Consider the following 19,869-nt stretch of genomic DNA (forward strand, 5'->3'; position numbering starts at 1 on the left):
CGCGCCTTGGCCACGCCCCCCACTCCCGGGCGGCCGCGGCTCCGCCCCGCGCCGCCGCCGCCGCCTCGGAGCCGCGCGGGGCTCGGCGGGGAGCGCAGCGCAGCGGGGCCGAGCGGGGCCATGCGGGCAGCGGTGAGCGGCCGGCACCGTACGGCGCGGAGCGGGGCGGGGCGGGAGGCCGCGGGGCGGGACGGGACGGGCCCCTCCGAGCACCCCCCTGGGGGCCGGGGGGGAGGCGGCGGCCGCCACCGCTCGGAGCCCGCGGCCCCCGGGGCGACGCCTGCGGACCGGGGCCCTTCCCTCCGCCGCCCGAAGTTTGCGCGGGGAGCGGGGTCTGCCCCGCACGGCCCGCCGCAGGGAGCGGCGCCCCGCTGGCTGCGCGGGGAGAGGCCTCCGGACCTGGCACCCGCCCCCATCACTTCCCAAAGGGCAAATAATACCCCCAAAGCGCTTCTTCCTGTGTAAAAAGCATAAAGGGGGTCGTGGTTCTTTGCTCCGCGACGCTCGGAGGTCCTGCGGTGGGGTTAGGCTGCAGGAGAGAATGACAGATCCCAGCCCAGCTTGAGCTAGGACCTGTCCTTAAAAGCAGGCTTTTTCCCCAAAAATGCCTTGGTTTTGCCATCCGGGGGGAGCGCAGGGAGCCTTTTGCCCCGGCATGCTGCAGGTTTGTGCAACAGTTTTTTGGGCCGTAACTTAAAAAAGAAAAAAAAAAACGAGGGGGGAAAAAATAGCTTATAATGCATGTGGAGCAGCAGAAGGGAGGTGTTGCCGAGCGCTCGCGTGTGGGTTTTGCTGCAGGAATTTATCAGGGAAGATGCTGTGCAATCCCCGAGCTTCCCTAGATGTTACCTTCGGGGTGTTTGTGGCATGGCGAATGCAGCGTGGCATCTGAAGCAAGCAAGCGTATTTACATAACAATTACTGGACGGTATGGCTGGGTACCGAGTGCCATTTCAAGGGAAGGAAACCTGCCTTTTATTCGAAGCACTTGCGTAATTGTTTTGTGTGTGCGTTTCATGATAGGGGAAGCTTTTTTTCCCCCTCCTGCTCGCTTGTCAACAGCTCACCTCCGAAGGCTTCCACAGACGAGGCTCAGTGCTGCGGCTGCTCGCTTCGCGAGGGCGGATCGCACCGCACGGGATCACCTCGTGCTCCCAAACAGATCACCCCTCGGGAATCGCTCCCGAGACGTGGTGCTGTGCTGGGTGCCTGCGGGTGGCTCAGGCCACGAGCACGCACTGCTCGGCGCTGGCTCTCGCCAGGGATGCATCGTGCTCGTTGCCAGCAGCTGTGTTCTGTTCTCTTCCTCGTGCTAATTCGAGGTTTAGGGGATGGAGCGCGTGTTGCTGTGGCCCCTGTGCCCTGGTGGATCTCACCACTGAGCGAGCGACCCCTTTGCCAATGTGTTTTGATTTACTGGTGGCATGGACCGTCGCTAAATGGGACTTGCGCCGCTGTCAGAGTGCTTTCAGCTGCTGCCAAAAGCTACCTGAAGTTAATTATCTGAATTAGACTTTCTTAACGACAACATTTTTTAAAAGCTAAGGCGCTCTGAAGTTTATATAATAATCTGCTTCTTGGCAAGGTTTCTTTTCTTTTCTCTTTTTTTCCCCTCTACGTGGTCTGTCGCTGCGCCCAGTTCCAGTCGCCTCTGGTGCTTGCGCCGCTGCTGCGCGGAGTTCTCAGCCCCAGCGCTGCCTCTCCGAAAGAGTTAAGAGGGCATTGAATTAGGAAAGCTCAGCTGCTTGTATACAAATATACAGCAATTACAAGGCAACAAAGTTATTGCAGAATCCTTCCGTAACCATGGCAACGTGCTCACTCAATTACATTTGGAAATGTAAAATGCCACCCAGTTAGAAAGAGTAAGTTTTAGTGACTGCAGATTTTCTGTATGAACCCAAATGTGTAAGACGTGGCTTTCCAGGATTATACGGCTCTCGTCGTGTTGGAGTGGCGTGTTTCAGCGTGTGCATCGCACAGATTTCAGCTGCTAATATTAAGCTGTGCCCTTGGTTGTTTGAACTTAGGAAAAAAAAAGCTCTAAAAAAATCTTTAAAATTTTACTTTGCTGCCCTAGAGCGTCTTTAGTGTTTTGCTTCAGGACGTGGCTGTAGAGAGAGGACGGGATTAGAACAGCACGAAACGCGTTTTGAAAATTACCTCAGAATACCAGAGGAATTTGTCATTTACTTAATGGGATGGAAGCGTGAAAGAAAAGTGTACGTATGGAACGAAAGCTCTTATCCTTTGGGGAGGAACTGCTCCTTTGGAAGGCTGTGCTCGCGTGGCACGGCGAGGCTGGCAGGCCCGAGCTGCGGAGCCTGCGGCCAGCACCATGAGCAGGAAGCTCTGGAGAAGCCCAGCTCGGGAGGCAGCAGGTTCTGAGCACCGAGCTCCTGAAGCGCGACAGACACCACATTTTTCATGGAAGTATCGTGTATTGCCTGCTGATTACTGCTGACTTACAAGCAAAAGGAATAAGCTAGGAGAATAAATCAGGAAAAAAAAAAGTGGTTTCTTGCATAGGCTGGCCTCTGCATTGGTCAGGATGCAGCTTTCTGCTTTGCAATGTTAGCGTTGCACGGGTGCCTTCCAGTAGTGCAGAAAGAGGAAGAATCGCGAGCCCCTTAGGGAGATTTATTTTCTTTATCTTGGAGCGATGTGTTTACAGACACGTGCAGATTGATGAGTTCTGAGAAGGCTACCTGGTAAATTTTCCTCTTTCCCTTCCACCGTGGGCAGAGGCAGAAGCACAGGAGCTGATTATTCATGGGTTGCCAAAGAGGTGGAGTTGATCCCGGCCTTCAGTGCTAAATCCCATGGTGAACTGCAAGGACGAGGAGCGGGAGCCCCTGGGTTTAGAGGGCATTGCCCTCTCAATCTCTTTTTGATTGGCTTTGAGCTCTCTGGCGAGTAGGCTGCTTGAAAGCCATCTTAAGGTGCATCCGTGTTGGAGAAGGACATACCCCAAAACATGTAAAACAAAACCTTGAGAGAGCAACGTCCCACCTCACGTGCGGTATGCGGTCGGGTCAGAGACTCAAGGTGACATTTCTTTCCTCATCCAGAGCTGAGAACGGGCGACAGCTCACAAACGCGCTTATCAAATAACCCAGCAAAAAGGGATTAGTATGTTGAGTGTCTCTTAAAGCTTGTTGCACGGCCTTACCTTGAGGAGTGCAGACTGACAACGTGGGTGCTTACCTTCGGGCTCCCCCGAGAGACAGCCGCCTTCAGCTTTTAGCACCCTCGGCCTGCATTCCTGGAGCGCTTGTTGTGCGCCATGCCCACCTGGAAGGTCACAGCGAGCCAGCTGTCCCCGTGTTTTCTCAAGTGTAGTGCGCGGCTGTCTGGGTTAAGTGGGTTAAGAGTGTGCTGAAAGTGATGCTCGCTCCTCAGGGTTTGAAAACCTTCCTGTTTGCTACCTGGCTCTGCCAACTTACTCTTGGGGTTAAAACGCTCCTTTGGTGCTCTGGCCTCTTCTAGTTAAAGAATGGCTTGTGTTGCACTCCCTGGCATTACCTGGATTTATATGTACTGGAAATACAGTGTTAGCGAGTGTATGTGGATGTGCATCGTACTGTATCGCGCTCACCTTGTAGTACAGAACTCCAGACCCTTGGGACTTTATTTTTACTTGTCGTGCATCTCTGGTTGAGCACACGGTAGCGTTACCAGAACGGTTTGTTTGCTGCTAACCTGTTCCAAACTGCAGAGCTTGTCACAAGCCGTGAAGGACATATTATTTGGACAGTGATAATGGCACTGATGAAGTATTTCCCAAGTGTTCCTGACTCTTCCTGCCGTCCTCTATGGTGTCATCTTCTACTCCGTTGCTCTTCCAGTTTACTTTTTGCCTGTTTCTATTTATCCCATCGCCTTTCTGTAACGTCATTTTTCCATGCTGCTACCAGTCTGCAAGACCAGTCGTGGGGTTTGTGTTTAATCAGCCTTCTGCTGGAATACTTTGAGCTTATGCTTTTGTTAAGGTGCGTGCTGCTGGACAGAGAAGCTGTCAGGATGCGTCTTGTCACTTAATCCAAGACTGCTGTTCAGTGCTGGGTCCACTTCCCTTACACATGACCTCTGTTTCCCATTTACCTTTTCTTCCAGGTTCCCAAGGTCCAAGCGTACCGGTGCTATCAGAAATGAAAGGAACCTGGTTCTCCTCAGCTTGCTTGCTGATCTCAGAGGCCTAGGGAAAAAAATAGGAAAAATAAAAAGGAAAACAAAACAAAACTGAAAATATGTGGTTTTGCCTCAAATCGTGTAAGCTGAGAAACAGCAGAAACAGTAAAGCTGTCTGCTTCAATAATTAGAAATCTGGCAATATTGTTACCTAGTAAAAGGGATAAATAGGCTTCTAAAAATTGAAGTAAAACGTAGATGTGGGGGAGAAAATGCATCTTAGCATGCTTGGTGTAGATCTTCTCCTGCCGTGGTATTAGAGACCTTGGATGAGGGTTTCCTTCAGATTGTGTACTAATTAACGTCACTTGCGTTTCGGTTGTGTTATGCGGAAAACCGGAGTGGGCCAGGTTTACTTTATCCTGCAGTGGACCGTGTTGATAAGGCAATATATAACCGATGATTCATGAAGTGATGCTTGGCGTTGCCAGGACTGCTTGAATAGCAAGCAGATTTTGGGCAATGCTCCTTCAGGGGAAAGACTTGGGCAGTTCAGGCTGAGAGGAGGGGAGAAGGAAGTACGCAGTGCTCTTCTGGCTGTCGTGGAGGAGCTGCCGTACAGAATTTGGAAGTCAAAGGGGCAGAAGTGGGTAAAATAAGTGAGGGCGGAGAAGCAGGAAAGCACACAGAGGTTGCAAAAATGATGTAGAAAAAAAGGAACGCTTGGAAGAAGATTGTCAAGTCTCCCGGAGAAGCTTCGGTGGTGCTCGCTTTGCAAGGAAGTACAGCTTGGCCTGCCTCTAGAAGTTCAAGCGTTTCGCATGGTGTTCATTACTGGGCACATCTTAACTTCATTCGTTCCCTTCGTGTCTTCCCATTGGATGTTATCTCGGAAGTTTGATTAAAAGCTGCTTCAGGCTGACCTCTATGAGCGCAGGGGATCTGTGGTCAGGGACACGCAGCATTCTGCCCGCCTCAGGTGCTCGGACCTTTGCTCCAAACCCAAAAACTATTAAAAAAGCAGGAGGTTGCAGTCTGACAATTGGGCCGTAGGCTAACAGGAACCTCTTTGGAGGCCTGCTAATGCTGTCCGTGGGTCGTACCCAGAGAGTGCTCCCATCAGCCGCCTAGCCCAAGCACCACAAGGCAGCCAGAGGGGTGGTAGGATATGACAAAGCGTTGCTGTGGCAGGGTATCGTCCCCGAGGTGGTGTCTGGACAGCACTGGGCGAGTGTTTCAGCTCCGTGTGGCCGGTGGGACTTGCTGGGCTGGCACGTGGGGGCCCTGCCGTGGGGACCTGGCTGTCAGGCGTGGGTCTGGTGGCTCCTCTTTGCTTTCAAGTTTGGTCCCCTGCAGGCCTCCCCTGGATCTGTGCAAGGCGGTAAGCTGCTGGGTGAAGAACTGCGTTGTACTGGCGCTGTTCCACGTGGGTGCGTAGGGTAAGTTAACGTACGGGAGATGAAAATCTCCGTTTGGGCACGAGCAGCCTGGCTGTGCCTTATATTAATTGATCTCTTTAAGCGCTTCACTCCTTCATCCTGGTAAACACTGACATCCGATTAAACGTAATTCCATTTGTCTTCCATGAGGAGTGAGGAATCTCCGTGTTTCGCGTGTAGGAAATAATTTACTTTATTAATTTATTTTCCGAAGAAATGGTGCTTTAATGAGATGTCTGTCACCAAGACTTAATTACCGCTAAATTCTGCGAACATTAGTGTACTATGACTCGTTTTGTGTAAAATCAAATTTCATTTGTCAAGCGCACGAGCTAGCATTCGTTTCCTGGTGGGATTTGCATTAAGCTAACCGTGAGAGTTGGTGCGGGCTGCTCTGCGTCTCTGCTTTGTCCCCTGTCCCCCTGCCTCCGGGCGCCGACAGGGAGGTGCAGCATCACGGCTGCCTCCGCGCTACTACCTCGGAGCGTTTCACGCTGAACAAGCAGTTCTGCAAATCTGCTGCTGGAGATTAAAGATAGATGAGCACACTGCTCCGTTCCCCTTTCCCCCGGTTTTATTTCCAAGTCTTCTTCCCGTTTGAGTTTTCATTTTACTTCAATAAAAGGCGAAGCCTGCAGCTTTCACAAGGTTATTTATAGTCACTTAACGTACTTCTACTGTGTTGCATTATACTAAAATAGCTTGCAGAATCACATTGCATTTGCTCTGTAGAAAAATGTTCAAGTTAGTTCTGGTGTTGTGTTGACAAAACTTCCCGTTTGGTTTGTGTTGCTGCTAGAAAAGGTTCCCAAACGTAAGCCAAAAACAATGAATGAGTTCTGTTGTGTGCTGCTCCCAACAACACTCCAGGGGGGGGGGGGAGGGGGGGTTTCACAGCGGGAAAGTGTTTTTTTTTTTTTTTTTTTTTTTTTTTCCCCTTGGGTACCGCGGTTTTCTAGCTTCTGTTGGTGTTTGTTCCCAATTCTGTTACGGCCCCCAATACAGGTGGTTCGCAGGGTGGTCAAAAAAACTGGCCTGCGGGTTCATACGAAACGTAGGCCCGTCAGGTTTGCTGTTCTGCTCCAGTAACAGTGCTTCGAGTGAAGAAGAGTTACAGAATTAACCATTTGGAAATGCTGAGGGCTCTGAAAGTGGAACAGTCCGTGGATTTTAGTTCTGAGAGCTTGGTAGGTGGGGATATCAGCCCTCACGGTAAACGCCAAGGCTTTTTCCCAAGGAGCAGAGGGAAGGGAAGACCAGCTGTGCAGATTGTTGGACCGGGGAGGTCCTAGGAGAACTTGTAGGTGAAACGGAACGTTCTTGCGGGCTGTGCTGTATTTTAGAGCAGTGCATAGGTGGAACTCATTTCTCCAAACAAAAATGGACTTGATTTTCCAGCCAGCATGGAGGTCACAAAGAGCTGTTGTGCCTCGCTCGTGCTTTGGCAGAAGCTGCAGAGGACTTGTCCACGTCGCGGTGTGAGCAAGGCAGCAGGACTCTGAAACAGAGGTTGGACTGCTGCAAGAGAGCAGGATGAACGCCCGGCTGGCACCGCAGCATGGGAAGAAACAGACGCTTGGTGGATTCTCCCAGTGGGATGGAGCAGGCACTGGCCTCCGTGGTCTGCGTTTCAGTTTTTCCTCATCTTGATGTAAACGGATCTCATAAAATAAATTCTTTTTCCAAGTGTCTTCTGTTATGAACTTTGCCCCATCTCTCTTGGGCTCATTTTCTGTTTGAAGCTTACCGGAATGCTTTGGTTGGGAGGATTGTTTCCCTCCCTCCAACCCATCTGCTGCTAGAGCTTGGTGAGGCCGAAGGATGTTTGAATGAACGCTGCCTTTCACAACACTTTTAGCCTGGAAGCGCTGTGTAGGGACGAAGGAGAGAACCAGAACCAAACTGCGCGGAGTTCCTGATGGCACGTGGTAGGCAGAGAATGCTCTGGCGAGGGCTGTCCTTATCCTTCCTCCCGCTGGGCTTTTCTCCCCCGTCCTCGTGCAGAAGTGCTCTGCACCGCAGCGAGGGCAGGCTGCTGCCTCAGCTGCTCCCAGTGCCTGAAGCGTGAAGCACTCGACGACGGGCTTAATCGTAATTGTGAATGGAGTCACAGCACTGGAAAGAAACCTGCTGTAATGCAGAAGAGCTGGGTATTTCCGGGTCCTGTACTGATGCGCTACAGGGCGAAGTGTAGCATTTCTAGTACCCCTTGACAAAGATGGCCTGGAATGCTAGAGCTGTTCATGGGCTGTGAGCCATACAAAAGGTTTCTACTGCACAATTTTATGAGCGATCCGTGGTGGTTTCAGGTGGATTTACACAGGTTGTGTGGACTCGTCCACCTCCGTGGCTATGTGGGTTTCTTTTGCTAGATTGCGCCTGCTGGAAAGCCTGCACGTGTGTGGAAAAACACGATTTTAGTGGAGGGATGGCTGGTGTGAGTGGCTTTTGGGCAGCGTTGGGCTGGTGACCTGGGGTGGTGGTGGGCTGGGAGCTGCGGTGATGCCCGGGGCTGGGCAGCGGTCGTGGACGGCAGCCGTTCGCTAGAACCAGTTTTCTGAGGCCGTCGGGTGAAGTGTCCTTCTGTTGGGTAGTGGCAGCGTTAGGAATGGCAGCTGAGTTCCGTGTGGCAGCGAGAGCGTGCTCCTTCTGGTCTTTGCTGTAGAAATGCTCGTCTATAAATAAACGGATGTACGGGGACGCTGAAAGCAGGGGAGCAAACGAGAAACTTGTGCTTGACTGGTTGAGGAGATGGTTATCTCTGAGTAATGCTGGCTATGGCAGGAGCGAGGGCAGTGCTGCACAAGGTGGTAGATCCATTGTAAGAGGAGAAGTAAGGAACCTGAGACCTCAGATAGACATCGAACTCTTCTGTAAGCCTACCAGCTGCCAGCTTGCCACACCTCAAAGGTTGTGCCCCAGATGCCCACGCAGCAATTGGGTAAGGGATGTTACACTGCAGACAGGGAATCCTGTCGTATAACAGCTAAACCAGCCTGTGTCCGTGTAGGTCCTGTTCGAAACTGGAGTTAGGACTGCACAGATAAAATAAGAAACAGTGCATTCATGTTTAATTCGGTATTTACCTAATTAAAGGCAGGAAAACCAGGCAACTTGATACGCCACCCTGTAACACTAGAAATGAGAGCATCTCCTTTGCATGGGCTTTATCCCTCCTGTGAGCAGGGTATCCAGTCGTACACTTGCAATTCCTTGATCTTCCCAAGTGCCATTATGAATGACATTCCCCGCATTCCTGCCTTCGCTGGAAGCAGCTGATCAAGCTGGGAAGTTGGGAAGCATGCTGGAAACTGAGAAGAAACCCTAACAAACTCGGGACTGAGCTTTCCCATCCCTCTTCTGAGAATATTCCCTGTGCGGTATCCTCAGTCTAGAGAGGACATTTTCTCCTCTGCCATTTTTGCCCTGGCTTAAAAAAAAAACCACCAAACCCTCCAATGTCTACGTTTACTAGAGCACATTAGGCTTTATTTTTAAAAACAAAACCAGAAACCATATTATTAGCAATAATTTAGACCTTTGCTGTAAATCACCTAAACCCCTAGCGGGAATGAGGTCTCTTCTTGTGAAAATCTGTTCTGGGCTCAGTGTCTTTGGCGATTTCTCTAAATGACTTACCTTTGGGTTTTCACTTCGGTAGTGTACATGGGCAGAGTAACGCGTGCTTCTAGGTACTCCGAATATTAAAAAATAAAATCAAAATAACTCCTTAAGCGTACAGGGTGCTGATGGGGCTTGCATTCCGAGTGTTGCGACACAAGGTGTTCTCTGTTCTAGACTGTAAATATTTATCTCTTGTCAAAGCACAGCAGTTACTACTGGGAACTGATCTGGCATGCAAAAAAAGTTTTCCTTAAGGAATTTGTTTCCTTTGATTTACACTGTTATCGTATATTTAAATTCCAGGGCCTCAATGTATAGCTCTGAGGCTTGTTCTTAACACTGGCAATGAAAACCTAAATTATCACAGCCTCTGAGTGCAGATAACCGAGTTCTGAGCATATGTTGCAGCCAACCGAGACGTGTGGGCGTGAAATTCAAGCAAACATAGGAAAAGGTACTGTCTTACTGCAGCGGCAGGAGGACTGCTGGACGAGAGGGACGCCCGAGTGCTTTCCTGGCCGGAGGAAATTTGCCTCCAGTGAGGACTTTTGGGGTGGCTGTGATGGAGCGCGAACGCCCTGGGCGTGTTTCGTGGTCCGGCACGTTGCAATCGCTTGCCTCTCTTCCTGCGGACTTTGTCTGCGTGCAGCCTCCCTGACAGCAACCACGCGCTGTCCGAACCTTCCTTCTGGAGCTGCAGTGCTGTGCCCAGTGGTCTCTCGCTGCTTTCTGTGATGTTTACTGCTGCTCCGGAGAGGTCTGGAGGCGGCTTCCTGCAAGCAAATCTGCGAAGCCTCGCTGCTGGCTCGAGGTCCTGCTTTTGAGGAGTTGTAGGTTGCTTGAGTCTCTCCGCAGAGGCTTACGTTTCTGGAAAATTGCTTCTGATGTGTTGGGCCATATGTGGGAGACTTAGCATGGAAAGGTGGTCTAATTTTTCTTTTTTTATATCTTTAAACCTATCTATTGTCTGTGCTTTGCTGTTTGGGGCTGACAGTCGCTGAAGCTTGCGTTCCTCGTGCTTGCTCGATAGTTGGCTTCCTCTCGGAAGAGAGGCCAAGGGCAGGTGTCCCCCTTTCTTCCCCGTTAGGAAATGGGCTTGCTGAGCAACAAGATAACTTACTGAAGCGGAGTTCAGTCTCCCTGCCGCAGTAGGGAAGAGCTGCTTGGCTCTCTGGAACAGTTTTGCTCCAAAAAGGGCAAGATGTGTGTCTCGGGCTACAGCCAGAGCCAGCTTTTGAGCCTGGTTTAGAGGTAGTAGGCAGATAAAATGAAGCAGAAAAAAGAAAGCGTTCTTTGTCTCCAGTGTCTACACGTAAATATCTATCTATACACATATCTGCAAGGGTGCGTGTCTCTTCCCCTCACAACTTCAAGGACAGCAGATGGATGTCCCCGTATTGCCTTTCTGGAACAGCTCTTAACTTCTGAGGTTATCTGCTATCAAGTCACGTCAGCTTCAGTTCTAGCTCTGTAAGGTCAGTCTTCAGGGATGCACAGTCAATACAGCCTTTATTTTCCCCTCTCTCTGAAATCTTGTGTGAAATTTGCTGTTTTGGCTTCTGGGCAAGAAGCTCTTTCCTGGCTTGTGGCAGCGTTTGTAGCTGGTAATTGATGCAGCTTTGTCAGGGTGCTTTACAGCTCCATGTTGAGCCTTGCCTATAGTGCTTCCAAATCAGAGTAGTAAAAGGTAAACGTTCGGAGTGATTCATAAATGTGATATTCAGAACTGAGACGTTTTTTGAGTAGAAAACTTGGTTCAAGCATTTCCTTGAAAGAGAAGCAAACCCGTCTTGGTCAAAGCGAGCCGTGCTGTGCAGCGCTGTGCTGGGGCGGTGCAGCTCACTTCAATACCGTATATTTTAGCAGACTCGAAGTAGTTTTCACACATTATTGGTTTCTTGCACTCTTGGTAGAAGTGGCTGCCTATTTGCATATTTACTGGCTTGTCTGCATGCAGATATGTCAGCAGCCTCTGCTCCCGTTCGCTTGATCTTATCTCCCCGTTCCATTTCAGACAGAAATTCTTCCCGTCTCCTTCCCCCCGCTCCAGCCTTGGCGCATGCTTTGCATGCAGAGCGACTTGAGGTAACAAAGAGGCGCGCTCGCTTCGCGCTGTCTCAGGTTGCTAGAATTTAAAACTGGCACCGAAACTAAAATTTTCAGCGAATACTAAAATCCAAAGGAGTTGTTTGTCTCTTGTGGGGTGCCATAACTACCTTCGCATTTCCACAGGCCCCCTACAGAAGGGGACTGAAGCACTAGCAGTGGTTGCTAACATTGGTTCTTGGGCTGTTTTGTCCTCTTACACAGCGTAACTTATTAATTGTTATGCTTGTGGCGACACGAGGTGTTGTTTTTAATGATAAGCTGCATACAAAGCCAAAGACTTCGAGTATCTTGCATTCCTTCCTGTTCATGTCTTTTAGAGTACCGCACACGGAGTCACGACGTGAAGGAAATTCTGTACAGCGGAGCTGTGGTGGCTCATGGCTGCTCGTCTTGGAAGCCGAGCAATTCCTGCTGGTGCGTTAGCTGAAACTGCTAGCATCTTCCCTACAGGAAGATATTTAGGAGTATGCAAATGTGCAAAATAAGCCAAACCAAAAAAAAAAACAACAAACAAACAAAAAACAAACAAAAGAAATCCCAGGAGAGTGAATAGGTGACCCTGAAGTTTGGGCTACGGTGTTTTAATAATTGAGAGTGAAGAGGGACAAAACTGGCTTTAAATTGCTTTGCTTGATTCCTGCCCTGTCTTACAGGGATGAAAATTGTGTTTGCCATTTAGTGTGTAAAGCCATAAACAGCAGTATCAATTTTAATCTACGGCACCTTAGGTGAAATAGGATAGATCACAGAAACTTAACAGAATGGGAATCCTTGCGTATCTAAGCTAGGGATTTAAGCTTTCCTTGAGGATACAGAGCTGAAGTCTTTTTTTCAAGTGGCAGCTGACAGTGTTTTAAAATCTGCCTTTAAAAGAACACCACCCAAAACATGGCAGATACTGTATCAGTCCTCGAAATATGTCCCAGTTCTTGTTGCTTTGCAATCCAGTTTTCTTATTTCAAGAAACAATTCTAACTTGTCTTGTTGTGTTCAAGTTGTGCAAACAGATAAAAAGGGCTATATAAAATGTGGTCTAAATCATAAAATAACCAGTTCTTCCTTCAGTCTGAGTTAAATAACAATCCCAGTGTTAGAAATAACAGCTAGGAAAACTCTCGAAAGTTGGATGGTCTCTGCCTCTCTAAAGGTAACCTGCAAAGACTTCTTCAAAGGGTCTTGTCCTCTTTTTGCTTCAATGGCATTATAAAACTAATAATTTGGAAAAACAAACCCCAATCACCTGAAGCATGGGTAGCGTCAGTTCTTTCCTTGCTCATGCCATGGTATTTCTTGCTTGCCAATTGCGAGCTTGAAACTTTTGACTGAGGATTCAAGTTTTTATTAAGGAGCAATGTTGGTCGTTAACGATTTTAACCCTGTGCAGTTTCAACACACAAAGTGACATTAGTGGGGGTTAGCCTTCCCTTCTGGCCATGGTCTTGGTTTGAGAGCATGACTTGTAACATGAAGGCGGAGCAAGTGGAAGAGCCTGTGACTTCTGTGCATACGAGGGCATACGTTTGCTTTATCTTCCCATGGCCATAGCTGCCTGTTGAGTGACTGGCAGGCTCGTACGGCTGGGTGCTTGATGTCTCAGCAGGTTTGGCAGGTAAGCCAGGGATTGAACGGCATGCACGGCGCTACCCTGTGTTCCTAGAGGTAATCCAGTGTGCTTTGGGCATGACCCGAGAGGCAGCAGGACCGCTGGGGAGCCTGCAGCGCTGCGTGGTGTTCAGTCCCGGCGTAACGCACATCAGGCTAAAAGCAGCATATTTTAGCAAAGGTATCTCTGGATTTTTCAAAAGGAAAAGACTGCTAACTAATATGCTGCATATTCAAAAAAAAATGTATATATATACAACAACAAAACCCTCACAGTGTAAGGTACTTTTCATGGCAAAAATAGCTGTTGACTTGCGTTTTAGTACTGTCAGTTATCTGAATTTCAATGTTTGACTGCCAGCTCTGTCATGCTCTTGCAGGTGTGTGTCAGTACCACTTTTCATATGCTGATGATGAGAGGAGAAAAGGTTTTCCTAAGGAAAAAAAAAAAGGCAAATTAATGGCAAAGCTGTAGTTTTGTTCAATACAGTATCCTTTATGCTCATATGTAAAATTAGGGGGTAGGCGATGCTGTATTGGAAAATGCTTTGAGAAAAGATACAAAGATACATAATGCCCTACAGTTACATACCACAGGTCATTTCCTAGGATGTAGGAAAACAGAGGTACGTTAAGAGAAGAAATGCAAAGTAACACCAGAAGTTAGGTAAGGCTGGGGTCAATTTGTGGAAGATGGGGGCCATGAGAGACGTGTTCAGGAGACTTCTGCCTCATTATCCATCATTCTTACAGGAGCTGGCACTGGGGAGAATGGGGTACTGGGGCTCAGCGATGTGCCCACTCCTTCAGGAGGGGAGGAACATGCACCTTTTCCTCTATTGCCATCAGAAATCACCATCTTGGAGCTTGGGAGTGAGATGGGATGTGTGCGAGCAGAGGTGGAGGCCGTTGGTGCCGTAAGGCTGTGTTAGCAGGTGCTCTTAGCAGGCCGTGTATGTCATCTAGATGTAGAAAACTGGATCGGCATTTTCCTCAAACAAAATAGTGTTTTGAAGGCTGACGATAGCTTGGAGAGTGTTTAAACCATGTAACCAGGGCATGAAAATGCTCAATGGGGAGCAGAGTGAAGTGGTTGTTCCCAGAGAGCATGGCTGGGTGAGGCTGGGCAGCAGCACGGCGAGCCTGTGGGGCCAGGATGGCGGTGGGGAAGAGGGGGCTGAGATCTGCAGGGGCGAACCAGGCTCAGGGTGGGTAAGTTTGCATCACAGTGCGTGAGTCTGGACCTATTTTAGTCTGTGTTGTTAGCATGATGGCATGGGGTTTCTTCCTTGCCAGAAATACCTGGATATCTGCGCAGTAGCTTAAAATACACAAATGGTTGTAATATTATTCATGCCACTGTTCCGCAGTGAACAGCGGAAGGCTAAATGTCCACTTGAAAATGACGCAACTTGTTTGTGGAGACCTTGAGGCATGTTTCTTTCCAAGAGCGTGACAAAGGTCAGAACTTAAAAGCATGGTGCTAGTAGGTGGGAATGTCTGCGTGGTTAGCATGGTGCAGCGTGAGCACGGAGAGCCTGAGAACGTGCATAATTCAGCTTCTGGTTAAACTTAGCGCGGGTTAAAACTAGCATTGCAGGGTAGTCACTTCTAAAGAAACTCATTTAAATGTTTTACCAGACAAAAGAATTGCACAAGTTATGTGACAGAATTGCTTTAGTGTTCAGATTGTAAATAGCTTTCTCTTGGTAATCAGATAGCATTCAATTAAAAAAAAAAAAAAAAAGACTAAACTTAAACAATGTTTGTTCTTAAAAAAAAAAAAGTTGATAATCTTTTTCCAAGTTAATGAAGTAATTAGCAGTGATTGATGACACATGTACTCAGCTATTTTATGTTGGTAGACCAGATGGGTTAGGCACAGCTAGTGACCAGTAATTCTGATTCCTTGTCAGAAGGAACAAGAAGTTCAGATGTGGGCAGTAACAGCTGAAGTACATGAATGGTAAAGGTAGTTGTTTTTCTCTCTGCCTTCCCCTACCTATATAGGAAGATTTGAAGAGCAACCCTACGTAAAGAATTGTGCGTTGTTTCCAGCAGTTCAGAAAGCAGAGCTAGAGTGAAGATGGAGTTGGAAAGCTGAAGGTCTTCAGTTGACTCTCAAAACTAGTCACTTAAAGGTGTTGGTAACATTTTTTTGGCTATACCATATTAGTTTGAAAGAGAAAGGGTGTTTGTATGTGCAAGTGCCTGGATAAGCAGGCGAAGAAACAGCTTTGGACTTGATTTGGATTTGATGCATTAAGTGAGCCTGCAGAAAAATGGTGGCCGGGTCCACAGACTTCTGTCATGATCCAGTTTTCCCCCTTGCTCTCTGCTCTGCTAGCAGCATCTAAAGATAGGAATTAGGGAATTTCTTCAGTGCAATGCGCACTGTGAAGACGGTGTCAGCAGAACAGAGAGAGATGGCAGCACTGCTGAAATATTTTAATGTGACTTTAGTACAGTGGTAAATTTCAAAGTGTTGCTGATACTAAAAGTTACATGAATTAGGGGGATCTTAATATTGTTAAGTGTTGAGTTCAGATGCATTGACAGGAAGCTTTAGCTGTGCTGGTGCTTGCGGTGGAAAGCTTCAGCTGGTGAAATGTGGTTGTCTGCTGGTCAAACAAACTTCGTGGCACTGAGAATGTTCTTCAGAATACTTTGATTAGAAAGAATATCCCATTTTTTTCACTTTTCAGCCAAGTATTTCCAAAGAGTTCTGACTTTTGTGCTTTTGAATTATTGTAGCTATTGAATTTTGTACTATTGAATTATAGCAGAGTGCTCTACAAAGGAGTCAAGAAATGAGACGGATGTTGTCCTTAACCTCACAGCATTCATTTACTTTCTGCTAAGCACTACTTTGAACTATCTGATTTGAACTCTTTCAAAAGCAGAAGTACTAGGATTAAGGAGAAACACAGAGTGAGGGAAGAAAAGGGCTTCAGAAATGGCCAAGACAAAGTAGATTTTTATAGGTAACTCTGCCCAATTTGTACCAATTCCTCCAAGGCTTCGGTAGCAGCTGGAACAGGCTCCCAAGGCAGACTTTTATCCTTTCTCCCTCCCACGCGGATCCATCTGTGAGACTGCTTGTTCTTGCTGCTCTTGCTGAGAAACTGGATCAAGCTCAGAAGCATCCTGCTCTTTCAGACCCTGTGCCAGAGTCTTGCTAGTCAGGGAGGGTTCTGTAATCCTGCAAGTTTACATATTCCCAGGTTTTACACATAGTCAGTTGTATTTCTCAAACTGCAGCTCTTCTATGACCTGTGTTTCTGCTTGAGTCAGAGGAAAAAAAAAAAATCGAAGCCGTTGCCCACTTTTAAATTGGAGCTCCCACAGGCTGAACATGACTCCTAAAGATGATCTTGTGTTCACAGACTTGGATCACGTATCAGAGGAATTTAGGTTCACTTGTCACGTACTTGATTATAGAACCATAGAATATCCTGAGTTGGACGGGACCCACAAGGAACATCGAGTCCAACTCCTGGCTCCGCACACAACCACCCCAAAATCAAACCATATGTCTGAGAGCGGTGTCCAAACGCTTCTTGAACTCTGGCAGATTTGGTGCCATGACCACATCCCTGTCCCAGTACCTGACCACCCTCTGGGTGCAGAACCTTTCCCTAACCCCCAGCCTGACCCTCCCCTGTCCCAGCTCCATGCCGTTCCCTCGGGTCCTGTCGCTGTCCCCAGAGAGCAGAGCTCAGCGCCTGCCCCTCCGCTCCCCTCGTGAGGGAGCTGCAGGCCACCATGAGGCCTCCCCTCAGCCTGCTCTGCTCTGGGCTGAGCAAGCCAAGGGACCCCAGCCGCTCCTTATATGTCTTGTCCTCTAGACCCTTCACCATTTTCATAGCCCTCCTTTAGATGCTCTCTGATAGTTTTATGTCCTTCTTATACTGTGGTGCCCAAAACCACACAGTGCTCAAGGTGAAGCCACACCAGAGCAGAGCGGGACAATCCCTTCCCTTGACCTGGAGCAGTGCTGTGCCTGCTGCACCCCAGGGCATGGGTGGCCCCTTGGGCTGCCAGGGCACACTGTTTCCAAAAGCTTTTCTTGCCTCCACACCCTTGTTTTTTCACTTGTGTGTGTATATTTAAGGAATCTTGTGCAACACTGCCTCTGCAGCAATGCTTGTCAAGGCCCCGGAATGGAGCAGGTGCCAGAAGATCCCCTTTTCAGCTCCTTGGTAGTATTGCTATTGGTGTGAAATCGTGGAGGTAGAAATGATGTTTATACTCTTGCATACTCCTAGCACTGAAAGACAAGAGCCACAAAAATCTGGGGAGGTTTGTGGTGTCCCCTAGAAGATCTAAGGATTTTCTTTTTTAGATATGAAGGAGGGACCTTCAGCTTTCAAAGCAGGTGTAATTGTTGATCAACATGATGATTTGTGGAAGTATAGGTGTTGCCACAAGGGATTTTGTGCAGAATATGCAAAAAGCACGCTCTTCCAAATAGCCCTTTCTATAAGACTAAGTGAGGAAAGGGTGTTTAACTGCAGGCTTCTGGTAGGGCCAAGCTTTAAAAGTGTTAGGTACATGTTAATTTAACCTTGAAATGGGTGAAGAGAGGTCTTCACTTCTGAAATATCGGTGTCCCCTGTGTTCTTAGTTTTAGGCTAGCACCTCAGCTTTAGATTTATGTCTGGAGATCAGTATGAGCAGCTTGCTTGCCTTTGAAACCCAACTGAAAAAAAACCTTGGAAAGTCAGCCTTTCTGAAGAAATCTGGGTGCCATGGACATTTGTAGTGGTGTTTCTTCTCATAAGCAGATGAGTATGAAACTGTAGATTTTTTTAAATATTTTTATTGAGAAGTTCTGTTGCAAATAGCCTAATTGTGTGTATATAGGTTTGCTATCCTTGAGTTGCTGCGGTTTGGTTCAGTGTTAATAAAGTAGCTCACAATTAGCATTGTTTTCTCATTAGTGGCTGCTGTTCATGCTGTTTCCTTTTAGCACTGGATGGTGATTTCAGTGCATGTACAGCACTGCTTGTATGGCGAAGGCTTGCTTAACAAGCTGCTATATGAAATAATAGCAGGATTGCTCCAAACATAACTACTAGGGACTGTCTAGAAATGCATTACAGCCTTCCTTGGAGCAACTGTGTAAATACAAAGTGGGTATCAGTTATTCTTGAAGTCTTAATGTACACATACTGTAATTTAACACTTAGGGCCAATGTAGTTAGAGATCGAATCCCTTTCTTAACGCTACACCATACAAAACCTGTCACAAAGTTAAAATGTTTAGTGTGAGCATACAAGTAATAAATCCTCGCAGCGTGCACTTGAAAGTGGAAGTTTAAGGGAGAGGCGGAAACACAATATTTGTTCTACTCTAGGCTGTCATGTGAGAATAGCACTTGTAAGGGCTGGCATTGAAATGTCAGCACTTGCTAAACAAATGTAGTGTGTTTTAATTCCTTGAAGTACTGGGTAATGCTCTGTATTTCTTAGATGGTTAGTACACTTGGGTCGCTGTGTTGAACTTCTGATCTTAAAAGCATGTGCCTCTAATTTTGCTACTGCAAGGTACGGGTATAGAAACAAGAAGCTGAGCAAAGATGCGATGCCTGCTGTCCAGTGTGGATCTGAACGTTGACATGTATGTGCCTATTACACCACTGCTGAGAAGCTGTATTTGAAATAGCTGCACTGGGTTGGGTTTTCTGTTTAGTTATTAGTCTAGCTGTAACGAAGACTTTAGGTACTGACTAATGCTGCTTTTTCTTCTTCCAAGTGGATATCTGAGTGCCATGCAGGTACTTCTGCCAGTTCTCTTGAGTATTTTTAACTTAATGCATGTGTACTAACCTGCTGTGTGGGAATTGATTTAGAATTTCATGTATTATTTTAGCGCAGTATAGAAAGCTGTAAGGAGTAAACATTATGCAAGAAGGGTCTGTCATGTCAGTGTAGGGCAAAGCGCAGTTGAGCACATGGGTTTTTTTGATGAAGGAAGAGTGCATGCGTTGGTGAAAGAACCAAATGTTTCCCACTTAAATTCTATGGGAAAAATACAGAGTTTCCTTTCTAACCTTTCCTCTGGTGAACCAGTCTAAGACTGGTGCAGCCTGAAGGCTGCAAACTTCAGCAGCCCCTTTGCTGCTTGTTCTTGATATCTTTGCTAAAACTTTGAGAAGTGAGGAATGGCTCTTACTCTGGGGCCAACCTTGTAGTCGGTTACTGTCTGATAATTTGTCCACTTAAAGGCCACTGTGCAACTTGAGTGTTACCAGGGAATTCGTTGTTAACATGTAAAGCCAAAGTTCTTCCTACATCTTAGAGTTCTGTTTGGTGACTGCATATGTTGGTGGTGGGCTTTTGTCTTTGTACTTAGGTGCCATGTTCTTCAGCAGCATCCCAGGTGATGTACCTGAGTTTCTTAGTGCTGCTCAGAAGGAGCATGTCACGCTCCCTGCTGTAACCTGCCAACTGCTGTATCTTTGCTGATAGTTTCCTTCTCCTGGATACCCATCTGAATTCTCTCCTAGAAAAAGAACGGAAAAACTTCCCTCTCTGAAAGAGGTAGAAAACAGTGATTGGTGATCTCTTCGTATTAATTATAATTCTGCAGACTGTTGCTGTAATATGTCTCAGCCACCTCTGTTCCAGGCCAAAGCCTTATAATCTGCTTAGTGTACGCAAGGAATTTGCACCACGCTGCTGATCATTTTTCTTGCTCTTTTTTTTTTGCCACTCTTCTGGTTATCCTGCGTACTTGGAAACGGAGAGGGAAGTCTAGCTTTTCACCAAATATTTGTGATTTTGGAGGAACAGTAAACTTTTATTTGGCTAATACAGCAGCAAACTGGTGTTCTATTTTTAGTTTCTGTTACTGTCAACTGTTCTAGTTGCTCTTCTGTCCACAGCTGAGCATTAAGTGGATGGTGCGTTTTATAGTGCGGTCCGTTTATAACAAGTTCTTGCCCCAGCGGTACATGTT

At 47.5% G+C, this 19,869-nt stretch overlaps 1 protein-coding gene across 4 annotated transcripts in view; it reads left to right on the forward strand.

The window, feature by feature from the left end:
• Nucleotides 1-19,869, forward strand: part of HDAC4 (histone deacetylase 4) — a 243,219-nt gene that overhangs the window by 553 nt on the left and 222,797 nt on the right. For 2 of the 4 annotated variants that reach the window (XM_035330832.1, XM_035330836.1), the window contains exon 1: nt 74-139. The exons of 1 other annotated variant lie outside the window; for it this stretch is intronic. The gene's annotated coding sequence lies outside the window, so the exon portion shown is untranslated. Of the gene's footprint in view, nt 1-73; nt 140-14,073; nt 14,878-19,869 lie in introns of those variants that run through there. One more of the 4 variants, XM_035330834.1, reaches the window with a different exon arrangement.

This window comes from Oxyura jamaicensis, chromosome 7 (genome assembly GCF_011077185.1).
Source record: "Oxyura jamaicensis isolate SHBP4307 breed ruddy duck chromosome 7, BPBGC_Ojam_1.0, whole genome shotgun sequence".
Lineage (NCBI taxonomy): Eukaryota > Metazoa > Chordata > Aves > Anseriformes > Anatidae > Oxyura > Oxyura jamaicensis.